The following is a 16,223-nucleotide window of genomic DNA, read 5'->3' on the forward strand; positions in this document are numbered from 1 at the left end:
TTACAAATAAAGCTGTCTGTCTGTTACTCTGTTTTCCACAGCTCATAAGTTAAATTCATCATCATCATCCCTTGGAGAGTACTGTCTTGAGTCCTAGAAATCATAGGGCCAGTTACTTGGTTTCCATGACAAAGATCACAATGCTCCCCCTGAATGGGATACTAGCCCATGCAGAGTTACTCATTTACTGCTTAGTGGACTGGAGCAATGTGAAATTAAGTGTTTTGCTTAAGAACACAGCTCACTGCCCAGTCAGGAAATGAAAACTACAATCTTGTTTTCATGTGTGCAACACCCTAACCACTAGACCACATGCCTTCACTTAAATGCTAAATACCCAGGGTTCAAATTTTTTCTCTGATATTAACTCAGTGGATGCACCTGTTTGACTTTGCAAACATCCTTAACCCTTTTGTTGAAATATGTTGCCTTTATTTGAATTAATTTTGAAAACAAAAATTTATTAAAACAACTGATGTTTGGGTCATGAAATTTTCTTAAAAATATTATTATATTTCTTGTTCTTATGAACAAGAAGGAGGTGCACCACCCCTTGCCAAGTTTTACTGATTATAACTCTAACCCTAACCCTAACCCCTTGCTAGGCCTTACTGATTCTCTAGAACTGTAAACTCTCTTAAACTCTCACTCATTACACATTTTCTTTGTGAGATGGGAGTTCAAAATGAGCACCAACAGCATCAACATTAGCTGTCAAGGAGAGCCTTTAAGGGATAAAGGGACTGCCCCTCTTCACACATAAAATGATAATAAAAATATTCTGTAGGGTCTTAGTGGATTTTTGGAAATTTTTGCAGGTAAAAATAATAATTACCATAATTTGTAATTTAGCATGAATCTCATCTATTCCAATGTAAAATTTATATATCAATTGCACTATAACTTTTGCAAGATATTTCATATATATATGTGTGTGTGTATATTCTTTTATTCTTTCATAACATTTCAGCCCAAAGGCTGTGGCCGTGCATATATATATATATATATTTGTATGCATTCATCATATGTACTTACATGCATATATATATATACGTACATACACACACACACATACATATATGTATATATACACACATCTTTACACTTACATATACTTAAATTTATCTATTTATTTCATTTGTTTGTTCATTTATAGTAACCAAATTATAGACTTGGTGACATTTTCATTTTGCCAACTTGTATCTTTTGGTACATGCACCAGAGACTTAAGCACTCTCATGGGCATGTTTTTGTCATATTTTTTTAAGTAGTACAAATTCTACTGTCTATTCCATGATACTGACATTTCAGTGACTTAACTTTTCTGTCAATAAATATTACAAAATCAGTAGTGTTGTGTTTTATCAAACCTTTTCTAGGAATTTCCAGAATTGTATTCCAATAAGTAACAGGTCTTCAGGATTATAATGTGTACAATTTCTACACATTATACAATATATTGGAAATGGACTTTAGTTATTCTTCAAACTAGCTGAAATACTGCTCTCTGGAAAGTTTTCTACTGGTTTCTAAATATTTACACATTTGATTCTCATTTTGTGTAATTTCTCTCACATGTCACATCTAATTTTCCTTTCTATCTTAATTTGTTTAATAATACTCACTTGCTCAGTAAATACCTACAGAAGTGTCACCCCCTCTCCCTCCATCAACTCTCTTTCCTCATAACTTTCAAAAAATGGGTATTGTATTTCTTATTGAAATTTTTTACAGTTTCATTTCAGAAGGTGTAAATTACAATTATATTAGAATTTAATGTGAAAAAAATGAGGTTGGATGGATATTTCATGCATTTTAACTTTGTTTCCTCATACATTTTAGTGATGTAGATCAATTTTGTTGAAAAAAAATTACTTTTGAGACCAATGTAATTCCTGCTATTTCTAGCATACTAAATGACCATGTGCAGGGTGGGCCACTTTTGAGTTTATTTAAAAGAGAGAGATTAAAAATGATAAAATAATGAAAGAAATATGTATTCATTTTTCTACAAAAATTTCTTTCAGAGAATTTTTGGCAAATGGTGGAATAGTCCTTAAAAGTTTATTCTTTTTTCAACCGATGCAGGTGTGGCTGTGTGGTTAAGAAGCTTGCTTCACAACCATATGGTTTGGGATTCAGTCCCTCTCTATGGCACCTTGGGCAAGTGTCTTCTACTATAGCCTTGGGCTGACTAAATCCTTATTAGTGGATTTGTTAGACAGAAACTAAAAGAATATATATATATATATATATATATATATATATATAAATATATATATATATATTAGTGACCAAGACATTTGGAAATATGCCATGCTTGAGAAGACCTGGCAAGCCAAGTGAGACCATAACCCATGGCCTATGCCAGGGGTGTAACCTGCCCACTTATGCGTACCTTTCCTTCATTGGACGCTAAACTCTGCTTGCGAAGACCTGTTGAGGCAAGTGAAATTGAAATCAAATTCAATGATAGCACCCATGACTGGCATCCATGCTAGTGGAGCACTAAGAGCACCATCCGAGCGTGATGGTTGCCAGGGCAGCTGACTGGCTCCTGTGCATGTAAAAAGCACCATTCGAGCATGATTGTTACCAGCGTCGCCTTACAGGCACTTGTGCTGGTGGCATGGGAAAAACAATATTCGAGCGAGGTCGTTACCAGTGCCGCTGGACTGGCTCTTGATGGCATGTAAAAAATACCATTTAAATGTGGCCATTGCCAGTACCACCTGATTGGCCCTTGTGCTGGTGGCACGTAAAAGCACCCACTACACTCTCGGAGTGGTTGGCGTTAGGAAGGACATCCAGCTGTAGAAACTCTGCCAGATCAGATTGGAACCTGGTGCAACCATCTGGCTCGCTAGTCCTCAGTCAAATCATCCAAACCATGCCAGCATGGAAAGTGGACGTTAAACGATGATGATGATGATATAAATGTATGTGTGTTTTTTTCAGTGTTTACAAGTAACCCGGAAAAAATAAAAAGATAGTTACCAGGATAGCAAAAATTCGCACAAATACCAAGGATGTAATAGCCTACTTACAAAGGTAGAAACTCCGGGTTTAGGTGAAATGATTTTGTATAATATAGATAGATAAATAAATAAATGGAGTTAAAGACAGGTGTTATTCAATTTTTTTACTTCCGACATATGTTTTGAAGAAAACATTGTTTGTCTTTGGTTTCTTTCTTTCCCTGATGAGAAGATTGCATTGTTTTACACCATTTTATTCCTTCTGGAATAGTACCAATGTTTTCTTCAAAACATATGTCGGAAGTAAAAAAATTTGAATAACACCTGCGTTTAACTCCATTTATTTATATATATATATATATATATATATGCTTTTATTCTTTTACTTGTTTCAGTCATTTGACTGCAGCCATGCCGGAGCACTGCCTTTAGTTGAGCAAATCAACCCCAGGACTCATTCTTTGTGAGCCTAGTACTTATTCTATTGGTCTCTTTTGCTGAACTGCTAAGTTATGGGTACGTAAACACACCAGCATCGGTTGCCAAGCGATGTGGGGGACAAACACAGACACACAAACATATACACACACATACATGCATACATACATACATATATATATATATATATATATATATATATATATATATATATATATATATATATATATATATATATATATACATATATATATATACATATATATATATGTATATATATATATATATATATATATATATATATATATATACACACATGTGTGTATGTCTTTGTGTCTGTGTTTGTTTCCCCACTACTGCTTGACAACCAGTGCTTGTGTGTTTATGTCCTTGTAACTTAGTGATTCAGCAAAAGAGACTGATAGAATAAGTAGCAGGCTTTTAAAAAATAAGTACCAAGGTTGATGCATTGAACTAACAATTCTTCAAGGCAGTGCCCCAGCATGACCACTGTCTAATGACTGAAACAAGTAAAAGATAAAAGATAATTGCAATCTAAATCCTCAAAACATATGAGGAAACAAAGTTGAGATGCATGAAATATTTACCCCAATTTTGTTTCCACATTAAGCAGAAGTGGAGCTAAATGTGCTGTAAGATAGTTATGTCATAGTGAATAAAAATTATCTTGATTACATTTTGATTACGATTAAATTATGAAGTTAAAATCTTGAATAATAAGAGAAATCTTATAAACCATATTTTGATCAAAATATATTAAAACTGGAATTTATAACAATTTTTTGAGACAGTGTAGATTTTAATAATTGCTTTTTTTGTAGTAAAGGTTACATACTCCAAATAATTAATAAGCAGCTTTTTTTTTTCATTATAGTACAAATGACTTTTTATTCTTGTGGTGATTGCGTTTTTGATGCAATATATTCTATGTTTTCTTCAGCTTTTTAATGTCCACTTTTCTATGCTCACACGAGTTGGAAATTCTATTTAGTTTACATTTATAGGAAATTTGAAGCCTAAAACAAAGAAGAAAATATTTGTTCTAGAATGTTTAAACTAGGAGACAGACAGACGTAGAGTAGAGAGGGAATGTCTTTGATGAGGTTGTGAAAGGCATTGAAAGGACTCTGACAAACCTAACTGATTGATTGTGTGTGACATTTTCTATTCCTAAATGCACTACATGCAGGTTAATGTGATAATTAGTATCAATCTTTTTAAAAGAAATTTCCATAAATTAACATTCTACTAACTATATGAGTTAATTGAAAATTACAATTTGCAAATTTCTGTTGTTGTTGAGCCTTGATCAAACAGACATTTCATTAGGTCTTCTGGCTTTTGACCTTTCATCTGCTTTTTAAACATAGTATATCAAGGAGATGTGCAGTCTGTTAAGACTGGGTTGGGAAATGATGATGAGCTTATGTATGCATATATATATATATATATATATATATATATATATACACACACAGGGATGGCCAAAAGGCACCTGACAGTAAATCAAAACTATTTAATTCCAATATTTATTTATGTTTAATAACTGAATGAATTTAATAATAGCACCTAAATATAAAACATCATGAAAATTATTCAAACTGAAGTCCTTCTTGAACAACACATTTTTCCATTTGAGTCAATACAGAATTACAGATAGTATTTATGCAATTTTGGTTTACTGTCAGGTGACTTTTTGCCAACCCTACATATATATATATAATATATATATATATATATATATATATATATATATATATAAAAATATAGGAATGGTATTATTAAAATACCGTTACGAGTGGCAAGCGAATTATCAGGCATACAGGTAAATTAATAAAATATATACATACAATATTAGATATATACATATATACACAAGGCCACTACATGAGCACCTACATCACTAAGAAATAGAAGTCAAAAAACTTCTGTACCACGGAATAGTCACAAACCTATTACAGACATGATAGGAAAAAATTTCAGTGAACAATAACTTATTACCTCTGCTAGGTTAGAACAAGTAATGCTGGTCAGCTTGGTACCAATTTCGAAATTTAGCGCCAAACAGGTGCCCGATTTCTCATCAGCCAAAGTCTGCCAGCCAATTACTACTAGGTACTCTTCTTGTTTCCAAGTTAGGTCATATTTCCCCATGGCCAGATATGTCTTGGAAGCTTGGAAATGAAGGATATCATTTGCATGACAGTGACACTTGCTTACAACTGTCATGTTGGCAATGAGTCAACGTATAGAGACAGCAATGCGCGCATGCACACACACACACACACACACACACACACACACACACACACACACATGATAGGCTTCCTTCAGTTTCCATCTACCAGATCCACCCACAAGGTTTTGGTTGGTTCAACGCACTTGCCCAAGGTCCTATGCAATGGGACTGAACCTGAAACCATGTGGTTTAGGAGAAAACTTCTTATCACACATCTGTCTCTATGAGCCATACCTATGCACACACACACACACACACACACACACACACACACACACACACACACACACACACACACACACACACACACACACACACACACACACACACACCATCATCATCTTCATCATCATCATCATCATTATTATGTTCTAATTATTTTACATACTAAGAAATAAAAGCTTTGTGAACTGATGCTACTTATGGCAGGACAATCAAAGGGCAATTCTGATTTTAGATTCTATCAAATATTAATATTTTATGACAATTTTTGTTGTTTGGTTACTATTATTTGTGAAATTTTTGTTTACTTCTCGGGTTGCTTTTTGAATTTCATGTTCATACACCTACATATATACACAAATGCATAACACACACAAATTATTTCTGAGTCTTATAACCCCCACCCCCACTTCCTATTTCACACACATGTTTACTCTGTATGCAGTTTATCCATTTATACAAATACCTACATACAAATTTGTAAATGTTTGTCTCGTTTGGAATTTTTGTCTGATGATACACACACACATACATACACAAAGTGAATCTCCTTCCACACACCATCATCTATTCAGACAATTCCTGTGGATAATATTTCACATGCCTATACAGATAGTATTCAACCAAATATTTACAATGACTGTATGCCTTCCCCTCCTACACACACACACACACACACACACACACACACACACACACACACACACACACATGCATGTATCCACAAACATATATAAATATATACACAGGCAACTCTCTGTACACAAACACCCCACCAAAACTTAATATTCCCATTGCATTCTGATACAAACAATACTGCAAATCCTCCTACACAGTTTCTCCCTAATTCGACAGTCACGATGATGATCTGATCTATTACACGATCCCCACTCCCATTTCAAAAGCATGCATGTATATCAAACAGACACAGGCATAATGTGTCTCACTGTCTATTACCTACCCACCCATTAATAAACTGACATGTATAATTACTGAAATAGGTGTAGCCATGGTTGTATAGTTAAGAAGTTCACTTCGCAGCCACAGGATTTTGGGTTCAGTCCTATTATGTGGCATATTAAGCCAAGTGACTTCAGGCTGACTAAAGCTTTGTGAATGAATTTGGAAGATGGAATGAAAGAAACTAGTCATGTATGTGGGTTTGTGGATCCTTGTCTTGACACGACATGCTAATTGTAAATGAACATCACTATCGTACAAGCAGTGTTGTTTATTTGCAATCTTCCACTCAAACATGTCCAGCCGTTGTGCTGTTTGTGTTGAAAGGACTAGGGGAAGAATTACTTTGCTTGTAAACATGTGAGAGTTGGCAATAGGAAGGGCATCTGACCATAGAAAATCTGCCTCATTGAATTTCTTCTGACCTGTGCCAACTTCAAAAAGTGGATGTTAAGCCAATGATGTCAAAGATGATGATATAAGTACACTAATTGCTCTTCTCTCTTGCTTTTGTAGACATAACATATATACCTACATCAACACCACTTGAAACAGAGTGTCTGTTTAGGATATTAAAAAAATAATTTTCTGTGATACATTTATTTCTTAACTGTATTATCTAGAGTTTTATGCACAAAGCCCTAATACAGTGAAAGCATGTTTATGGTAAAAGTGACTGGAGATCAGAATATGTGTTGGCATAGCACACATTCTGTGAACTCTGCTTAGTCTGCTGTATGACATCATGAGCAAATGTCTTTTACACACACACACACACACACACACACACGATAATGATGACATAATATAGTGGTAATTTCACCAAAACTTCAAAAGAACTGTTTAGACTTGAGTTCCACTACATGCTCACTTTTTTTTTCATTATATTAATCTTGTTTACACACAAAACCCTCACAACAACAACAACACACACACACACACACACACACACACACACACACACACACACACACACACACACACACACACACACACACACACACACACACACACACACTTTTTGTTTTGTCTTGTACTATCCATAATGGCTGGCAGAATCATTAGTACACTAGGTGAAGTGCTTAGCAGTATTTTGCCTGTTGCTACATTCTAAGTTCAAATTCCACTGAAGTTGACTTTGCCTTTCATCTTTTCGAGGTCGATAAATTAAGTATCAGTGAAACACTGAGGTTGATGTAATCAACTTATCCCCTCCCCCAAAATAGCTGCACTTGTAGAAAAATTTGAAACCATTATTATTATTATTATTATTATTATTATTATTATTATTATCATTATTATTATAAATTATAATAATAATAATAATAACATGGTGAGCTGGTAGAAATGTTACCATACCAGAAAAAACATGCTTAGCAGCATTTCGTCTTACTTTACATTCTGAGTTCAAATTCCGGCAAGGTCAACTTTGCTTTTCATACTTTTGAGGGCAATAAAATAAATACCAGTTGAACACTGGGGTCAATGTAATTGACTTAGCCTCACCCCCAACCTGCTGGCCTTGTTTCCAAAATTTGAAACCATTATTATTATTATCATTATTATTATTATTTTTGCAAATCAGACAAAATGCTTAGTGGCATTTCTTTTGGTTCTTTACATTCTGTTTACAAATACCGCTGAGGTTAACTTTGCCTTTCATCCTTTTGGAGTCACTAAAATAGATACCAGCAAAGTACTGGGGTTGATGTAATCAACTTGCTCATCTAAACTTGCTGGTCTTGTACCATAATTTGAAACCATTATTATTATTATTATTATTATTATTATTGCTGCTGCTGCCATACTGTAAAGTCATGAAAATTTGCTGCTCCATAAGTTGAAAAAGTGTTTGTAATCTTTTCAGCCTTCTAAAGCCCTGTGTTTTCATTTTTATTGTTATCATTACATTTCCAAGATTATCTGGATTGTGCAGATAGTATTTTTGTGTTGAAGCATCCCCTGCTTTACAATAATTTTTGAATTTTAACTGCTTTCAGCTAAAGCAAATATTTTTCAATTTTCTGTAATTATTTAAAGATGGCTGATAAAGAAACCATCATAATATTTGACAAAGGAACGCACTCCTTGTCAAAGAAAATTGAGAACGAGGAAAGAATTGAGAATATGAATATTGAATGGCCTAAATTTAATGATGTTACCAAGGCAAAAAATGTTTCACCTCTAAGTAACATCAAAATTTGTGGTGTCGACAATGAAAACAACAACAGCAACAGCAGCAGCAGTGACAGCAACAACAACAACAATAATAATAACAGCAACAACAATACAAAAGAAATGAAACATAAAAACACAAGTATTGCCTCTGCGTCTTTTGTATCTGTGGGGGGAAATATGGAAAGTTTCCACATAGATGAAGAAGAATTAAAATTTTAAAGAGAGATGGAGAAGGGTAGCGCTAAACCCTCCATCTGACGTGATAGAAAATATCGTAAGCTGCACGGTAACATACCATTGTATCGGAGTCAAGTCTTGGCGGATGGAAAATGCAAAGTACAAAAATACCTTGAGCACGTATGAGAACAAAAGACCCACATCACCTGAGGGAAAAAGTTTGGAACTATTGAGGTGAGATTTAGGACGGAAGAAAAAGCTAGATTTGATTCTGCAACCACTTTGAGGAATGACAACTTTTTCTTAATCCCCAGCTATTGTAGCCAGCACTTTGCTAAGATTAGGGTGCTGATGTACCACCAGAAATATCCATTAGCTGGTTAGTGGTGGCCATCTTGGCAGGTTTGGAAGAAGACAAAGCCACAATATTGGAGGTCAAGAAACTACCTGAGCAAAACTGGTTAGGTATAGGTATGGAACTGACCTTGCAATGCATGCAGGGCCATATGGACCAGCTGCCCGATCTAATCAATCTCCCAGATGGTACTCACCTGTCAGTGTTCATGGAGGGTAGAAAGCCAAGATGCTACATATGTGGATGTGTAAATCACTTAAAGGCTTTCTGCCCTGAAACAAGGAAAAAATAAAGTCCCACTGCTGCCAACATTACAAACAACCACAAGTGCAAAATCATAAGCAAGTGCTCAAGACTCCTACGCTCACCTATGTTTTCATGCCAGATTTGTTTGGCAGCCTCTTGGCAGATATCTACAGTAATGGGCAGCAGAACGGGAGAATTCCTAGTACTGTTAGCCAAGGTGTGGTAATACTACTAACAAAAGACACTGACAATGGGGATGTGCTAGTGAATTTTTGGCCCATAACTCTGCTAACATAGAGTTTAAGATTTTGGCCAAGGTGTTAGTGTAAAGGTTGTTGAGGAAGCACAAACATGCACAATCTTGAGCAGGTCTATTCTCGACAACCTCCACCTTATGCGATACATTGCTTTGGTGGGACCCTGATCAATTTAGAACAGTCAAAAGCTTTTGATAAGGTAGATCATCTCTACTTGGACGCTGTCTTTAAAGCAGCCGGTTTTGGACCTGTTTTCAGAGGCTGGATTGCTGCAATGCACAGCGGCACCTGCTCGGTAGTCAAAGTAAATGACCACCTATCGGAACGATTTAGTATTGCATGTTCGGTCCATCAGAGCTGCCTGCTGTCACTTCTTCTGTCTGTGCTGGCTCTCGAGCTACTGCTGTAGAAGTTGGAGCAATTAAGAGGCCTCCCTTTCAAAATTGGACTTGGAAGGGCAGTGTCTGCATACACGGATAACATCACTGTCGTCGTGTTGGATGCCTCAGAAGTGGAGAAGGTTGGCTCCATTCTAAAAGAATATGAGTTGGTTGCAGGGGCTAACATCAATGCCGACAAGTCAGTAGGATTGCGACTGGGCACCTGGAGAGGCAGATCAGTGCTGTCAGATGGCATCATTGGTTGCTGGACTGACAGACCAGTTAAACTGCTCAGGGTTGATCCCGACCTCCAGGTGGATAAGAATTGGGAAGTGGTGATGAACAGAGTGACCTCTCTTACCTAGAAATGGGCAGAGAAGAAGTTGTCCCTGAAAGGTCAGGCAGAGGTGACAAATGTCTACATCACCTCTGTCATTATTTATCGTCTGACCATCATGCCTTGCCCCAGTTACTGCTTGATTAGATTGGAGCATATTCGGTTTGTTTTCTTGTAGAAGGGACATGTTCCAATAGTCAGGTGATCGGTCTGCTGCCAACTTCCTTTGTGTGGCGGCTAAGGCATGCCATGCCTTTTAATGCACAGACATGCACTCAGGTTGCACCACCCGCAGCAATTTCTAGTAGGTGAATGTGTGTAGGCTCTGTTTGTGAGACATGCCTTTCTGCAGCTCATCTCCTTGATGGAGTTGCAGTCCTGGGTAAAGGATAGGCCGAGATTGGGCACCTAGCACTTAGAATGTCATCAGGCACTCACTGGCCTCTGCAAGTTGAACAATAGGATCAGTAGATGTTCTACTTTAGATATTTATAGAGGATTAGTAGTGGGGAAGTGTGATGACATCGTCGGAGAGACTCTAAGAATTGACACAGATGAACTGGCAAGTCTATTCCAGAAGACTTTCTGGTCTGGGACTGTTATGGATAATTTCCAGATGTCTTTGGCCTGCCAGTGCTACCAGGGGGCGCTATCGGTTTGAGATAAACTCTACAGGCACAGATGTGCTGTCAGACGGGCTTGTCTAAAGTGCTTGCAGAGCAATGAAACCTTTCTGCATGTACTCGTTCAGTGTCCGGGCATTGCTGACTTGTAGAGTTATGTCGAACAGCTACTGTCATGTGTAGGTCAGATCAATGTGCCAGCCGAGTTCATAATGATGATTGCCCCACTGCCCTTCTTTAATTCCTTTGTCTGGTGGCTGTGGCGAAAGAGGTTATCTGGTGGACAAGGCTGAAAGGAATGAGGACAGAAACATTCCTCTTTGGTAAAGCCCTCATCGACTTTTTCAAGTTTCACCTGAAAAGGAAAGTGCAAGTGGAGTGGGAGGTGCTGTCCTCAAGTGAATTTATGAAAAGGTGGGTGAAGTTGCAAAAATGGCATGAGTGGATGATTCCACTCTCAGTGTAGACCTGTGAGTTGAAAGAAAGAAGTTGGAGAGGGCTCTCATTCTTGGTATTCAGGGTGTTCTTGGATGGTGGGGTTCCTTGATTATCCCTAGAGGTCCTCCTGTATCAGGGAAACTCCATCACTATCACTTTTTTCTTTTCCCTCTTTTTCTAGTGTCATATACCATGTATACTTCCCTTCATCTAATGTATACCATGTATACTTCCCTTCATCTAATGTATACTGTGTATACTTCCATTCATCTAATGTATACCATGTATACTTCCCTTCATCTAATGTATACTGTGTATACTTCCATTCATCTAATGTATACCATGTATACTACCCTTCATCTAATGTATATCATGTATACTTACCTTCATCTAATGTATACCATGTATACTTCCCTTCATCTAATGTATACCATGTATACTTCCCTTCATCTAATGTATACCATGTATACTTCCCTTCATCTAATGTATACCATGTATACTTCCCTTCATCTAATGTATGTTGTGTATACTTCCCTTCATCTAATGTATGCTGTGTATACTTCCCTTCATCTATTGTATACCATGTATACTTCCCTTAATCTAATGTATACCATGTATACTTCCCTTCATCTAATGTATACCATGTATACTTCCCTTCATCTAATGTATGCCATGTATACTTCCCTTCATCTAATGTATACCATGTATACTTCACTTCATCTAATGTATACCATGTATACTTCCCTTCATCTAATGTATACCATGTATACTTCCCTTCATCTAATGTATGCTGTGTATACTTCCCTTCATCTAATGTATACCATGTATACTTCCCTTCATCTAATGTATACCATGTATACTTCCCTTCATCTAATGTATACCATGTATACTTCCCTTCAACTAATGTATGCTGTGTATACTTCCCTTCATCTAATGTATACCATGTATACTTCCCTTCATCTAATGTATACCATGTATACTTCCCTTCATCTAATGTATACCATGTATACTTGCCTTCATCTAATATATACCATGTATACTTCCCTTCATCTAATGTATACCATGTATACTTCCCTTCATCTAATGTATACCATGTATACTTCCCTTCATCTAATGTATACCATGTTTACTTCCCTTCATCTAATGTGTACTGTGTATACTTCCCTTCATCTATTGTATGCTGTGTATACTTCCCTTCATCTAATGTATACCATGTATACTTCCCTTCATCTAATGTATACCATGTATACTTCCCTTCATCTAATGTATACCATGTTTACTTCCCTTCATCTAATGTGTACTGTGTATACTTCCCTTCATCTATTGTATGCTGTGTATACTTCCCTTCATCTAATGTATACCATGTATACTTCCCTTCATCTAATGTATACCATGTATACTTCTCTTCATCTAATGTATACCATGTATACTTCCCTTCATCTAATGTATACCATGTTTACTTCCCTTCATCTAATGTGTACTGTGTATACTTCTCTTCATCTAATATCTACCATGTATACTTCCCTTCATCTAATGTATGCTGTGTATACTTCCCTTCATCTAATGTATGCCATGTATACTTCCCTTCATCTAATATATACTGTGTATACTTCCCTTCATCTAATGTATACCATGTATACTTCCCTTCATCTAATGTATGCCATGTATACTTCCCTTCATCTAATGTATACCATGTATACTTCCCTTCATCTAATGTATACCATGTATACTTCCCTTCATCTAATGTATATCATGTATACTTCCCTTCATCTAATGTATACCATGTATACTTCCCTTCATCTAATGTATATTGTGTATACTTCCCTTCATCTAATGTATACCATGTATACTTCCCTTCATCTAATTTATATCATGTATACTTCCCTTCATCTAATGTATACCATGTATACTTCCCTTCATCTAATGTATATCATGTATACTTCCCTTCATCTAATGTATACCATGTATACTTCTCTTCATCTAATGTATATCATGCATACTTCCCTTCATCTAATGTATACCATGTATACTTCCCTTCATCTAATGTATACCATGTATACTTCTCTTCATCTAATGTATATCATGTATACTTCCATTCATCTAATGTATACCATGTATACTTCCCTTCATCTAATGTATACCATGTATACTTCCCTTCATCTAATGTATGCTGTGTATACTTCCATTCATCTAATGTATACCATGTATACTTCCCTTCATCTAATGTATCCTGTGTATACTTCCATTCATCTAATGTATACCATGTATACTTCCCTTCATCTAATGTATATCATGTATACTTCCCTTCATCTAATGTATGCTGTGTATACTTCCCTTCATCTAATGTATACCATGTATACTTCCCTTCATCTAATGTATACCATGTATACTTCCCTTCATCTAATGTATACCATGTATACTTCCCTTCATCTAATGTATGCCATGTATACTTCCATTCATCTAATGTATACCATGTATACTTCCCTTCATCTAATGTATACCATGTATACTTCCCTTCATCTAATGTATACCATGTATACTTCCCTTCATCTAATGTATGCTGTGTATACTTCCCTTCATCTAATGTATACCATGTATACTTCCCTTCATCTAATGTATACCATGTATACTTCCCTTCATCTAATGTATACCATGTATGCTTCCCTTCATCTAATGTATACCATGTATACTTCCCTTCATCTAATGTTTACCATGTATACTTCCCTTCATCTAATGTATGCTGTGTATACTTCCCTTCATCTAATGTATATCATGTATACTTCCCTTCATCTAATGTATGCTGTGTATACTTCCCTTCATCTAATGTATACCATGTATACTTCCCTTCATCTAATGTATACCAATTATACTTCCCTTCATCTAATGTATACCATGTATACTTCCCTTCATCTGATGTATGCCATGTATACTTCCATTCATCTAATGTATACCATGTATACTTCCCTTCATCTAATGTATACCATGTATACTTCCCTTCATCTAATGTATACCATGTATACTTCCCTTCATCTAATGTATGCTGTGTATACTTCCCTTCATCTAATGTATACCATGTATACTTCCCTTCATCTAATGTATACCATGTATACTTCCCTTCATCTAATGTATACCATGTATGCTTCCCTTCATCTAATGTATACCATGTATACTTCCCTTCATCTAATGTTTACCATGTATACTTCCCTTCATCTAATGTATGCTGTGTATACTTCCCTTCATCTAATGTATACCATGTATACTTCCCTTCATCTAATGTTTACCATGTATACTTCCCTTCATCTATTGTATACCATGTATACTTCCCTTAATCTAATGTATACCATGTTTACTTCCCTTCATCTAATGTGTACTGTGTATACTTCCCTTCATCTAATATCTACCATGTATACTTCCCTTCATCTAATGTATACCATGTATACTTCCCTTCATCTAATGTATACCATGTATACTTCCCTTCATCTAATGTATACCATGTTTACTTCCCTTCAGCTAATGTATACCATGTATACTTCTCTTCATCTAATGTATGCTGTGTATACTTCCCTTCATCTAATGTATACCATGTATACTTCCCTTCATCTAATGTATACCATGTATACTTCCCTTCATCTAATGTATACCATGTTTACTTCCCTTCATCTAATGTATACCATGTATACTTCCCTTCATCTAATGTATACCATGTTTACTTCCCTTCATCTAACGTATACCATGTATACTTCCCTTCATCTAATGTATACCATGTTTACTTCCCTTCATCTAATGTATACCATGTATACTTCTCTTCATCTAATGTTTACCGTGTTTACTTCCCTTCATCTAATGTATGCCGTGTATACTTTTTATTTGATTATTCCATTATATGTAAACCCCACACTTTGTCTGTCTGTGTATTGTTCTCCTTATCCTTTGCCCTGGTGGCAAATAAAATAAAATCATTATTATTATTCTGTTGTGTCTGGGGAGAGTCATTTTCTTATTGTGCCTTAAAATTTAACACACTCACCGGTAAAATTTCCACTTATTTCTTATTTTTATTTTCCTAAAATTTTCGTTGCGTCTTGCAACCTTTTCAATAGTCTTGACTAAGGCACAATAAGAAAATGACTCTCCCCAGACACAACAGAATATGCTTCAACATATGAAATCACATAAAAAATGTTGCAAACCAAATCCCAAAACGTCGAGCTGGCAGAATTGTTAGCATCCCAGCAAAATGCTTGGCAGCATTTCATTCACCTTTACATTCTGAGTTAAAATTCTGCTGAGGTTGACTTTGCCTTTCATCCTTTCGGGGTCAATAAATTAAGTACCAGTCATGTACTAGGGTCAATGTGATTGATTTTCTCCATT

The 16,223-nt window shown here is 35.9% G+C and overlaps 1 protein-coding gene across 1 annotated transcript in view; it reads left to right on the forward strand.

Annotated features, from left to right (window-relative positions):
- LOC106868410 (exostosin-2) overlaps window positions 1-16,223 on the forward strand; it is a 72,648-nt gene that overhangs the window by 20,689 nt on the left and 35,736 nt on the right. The window lies entirely within an intron of this gene.

This window comes from Octopus bimaculoides, chromosome 2, assembly GCF_046866305.1.
Source record: "Octopus bimaculoides isolate indiv1 chromosome 2, ASM4686630v1, whole genome shotgun sequence".
NCBI lineage: Eukaryota > Metazoa > Mollusca > Cephalopoda > Octopoda > Octopodidae > Octopus > Octopus bimaculoides.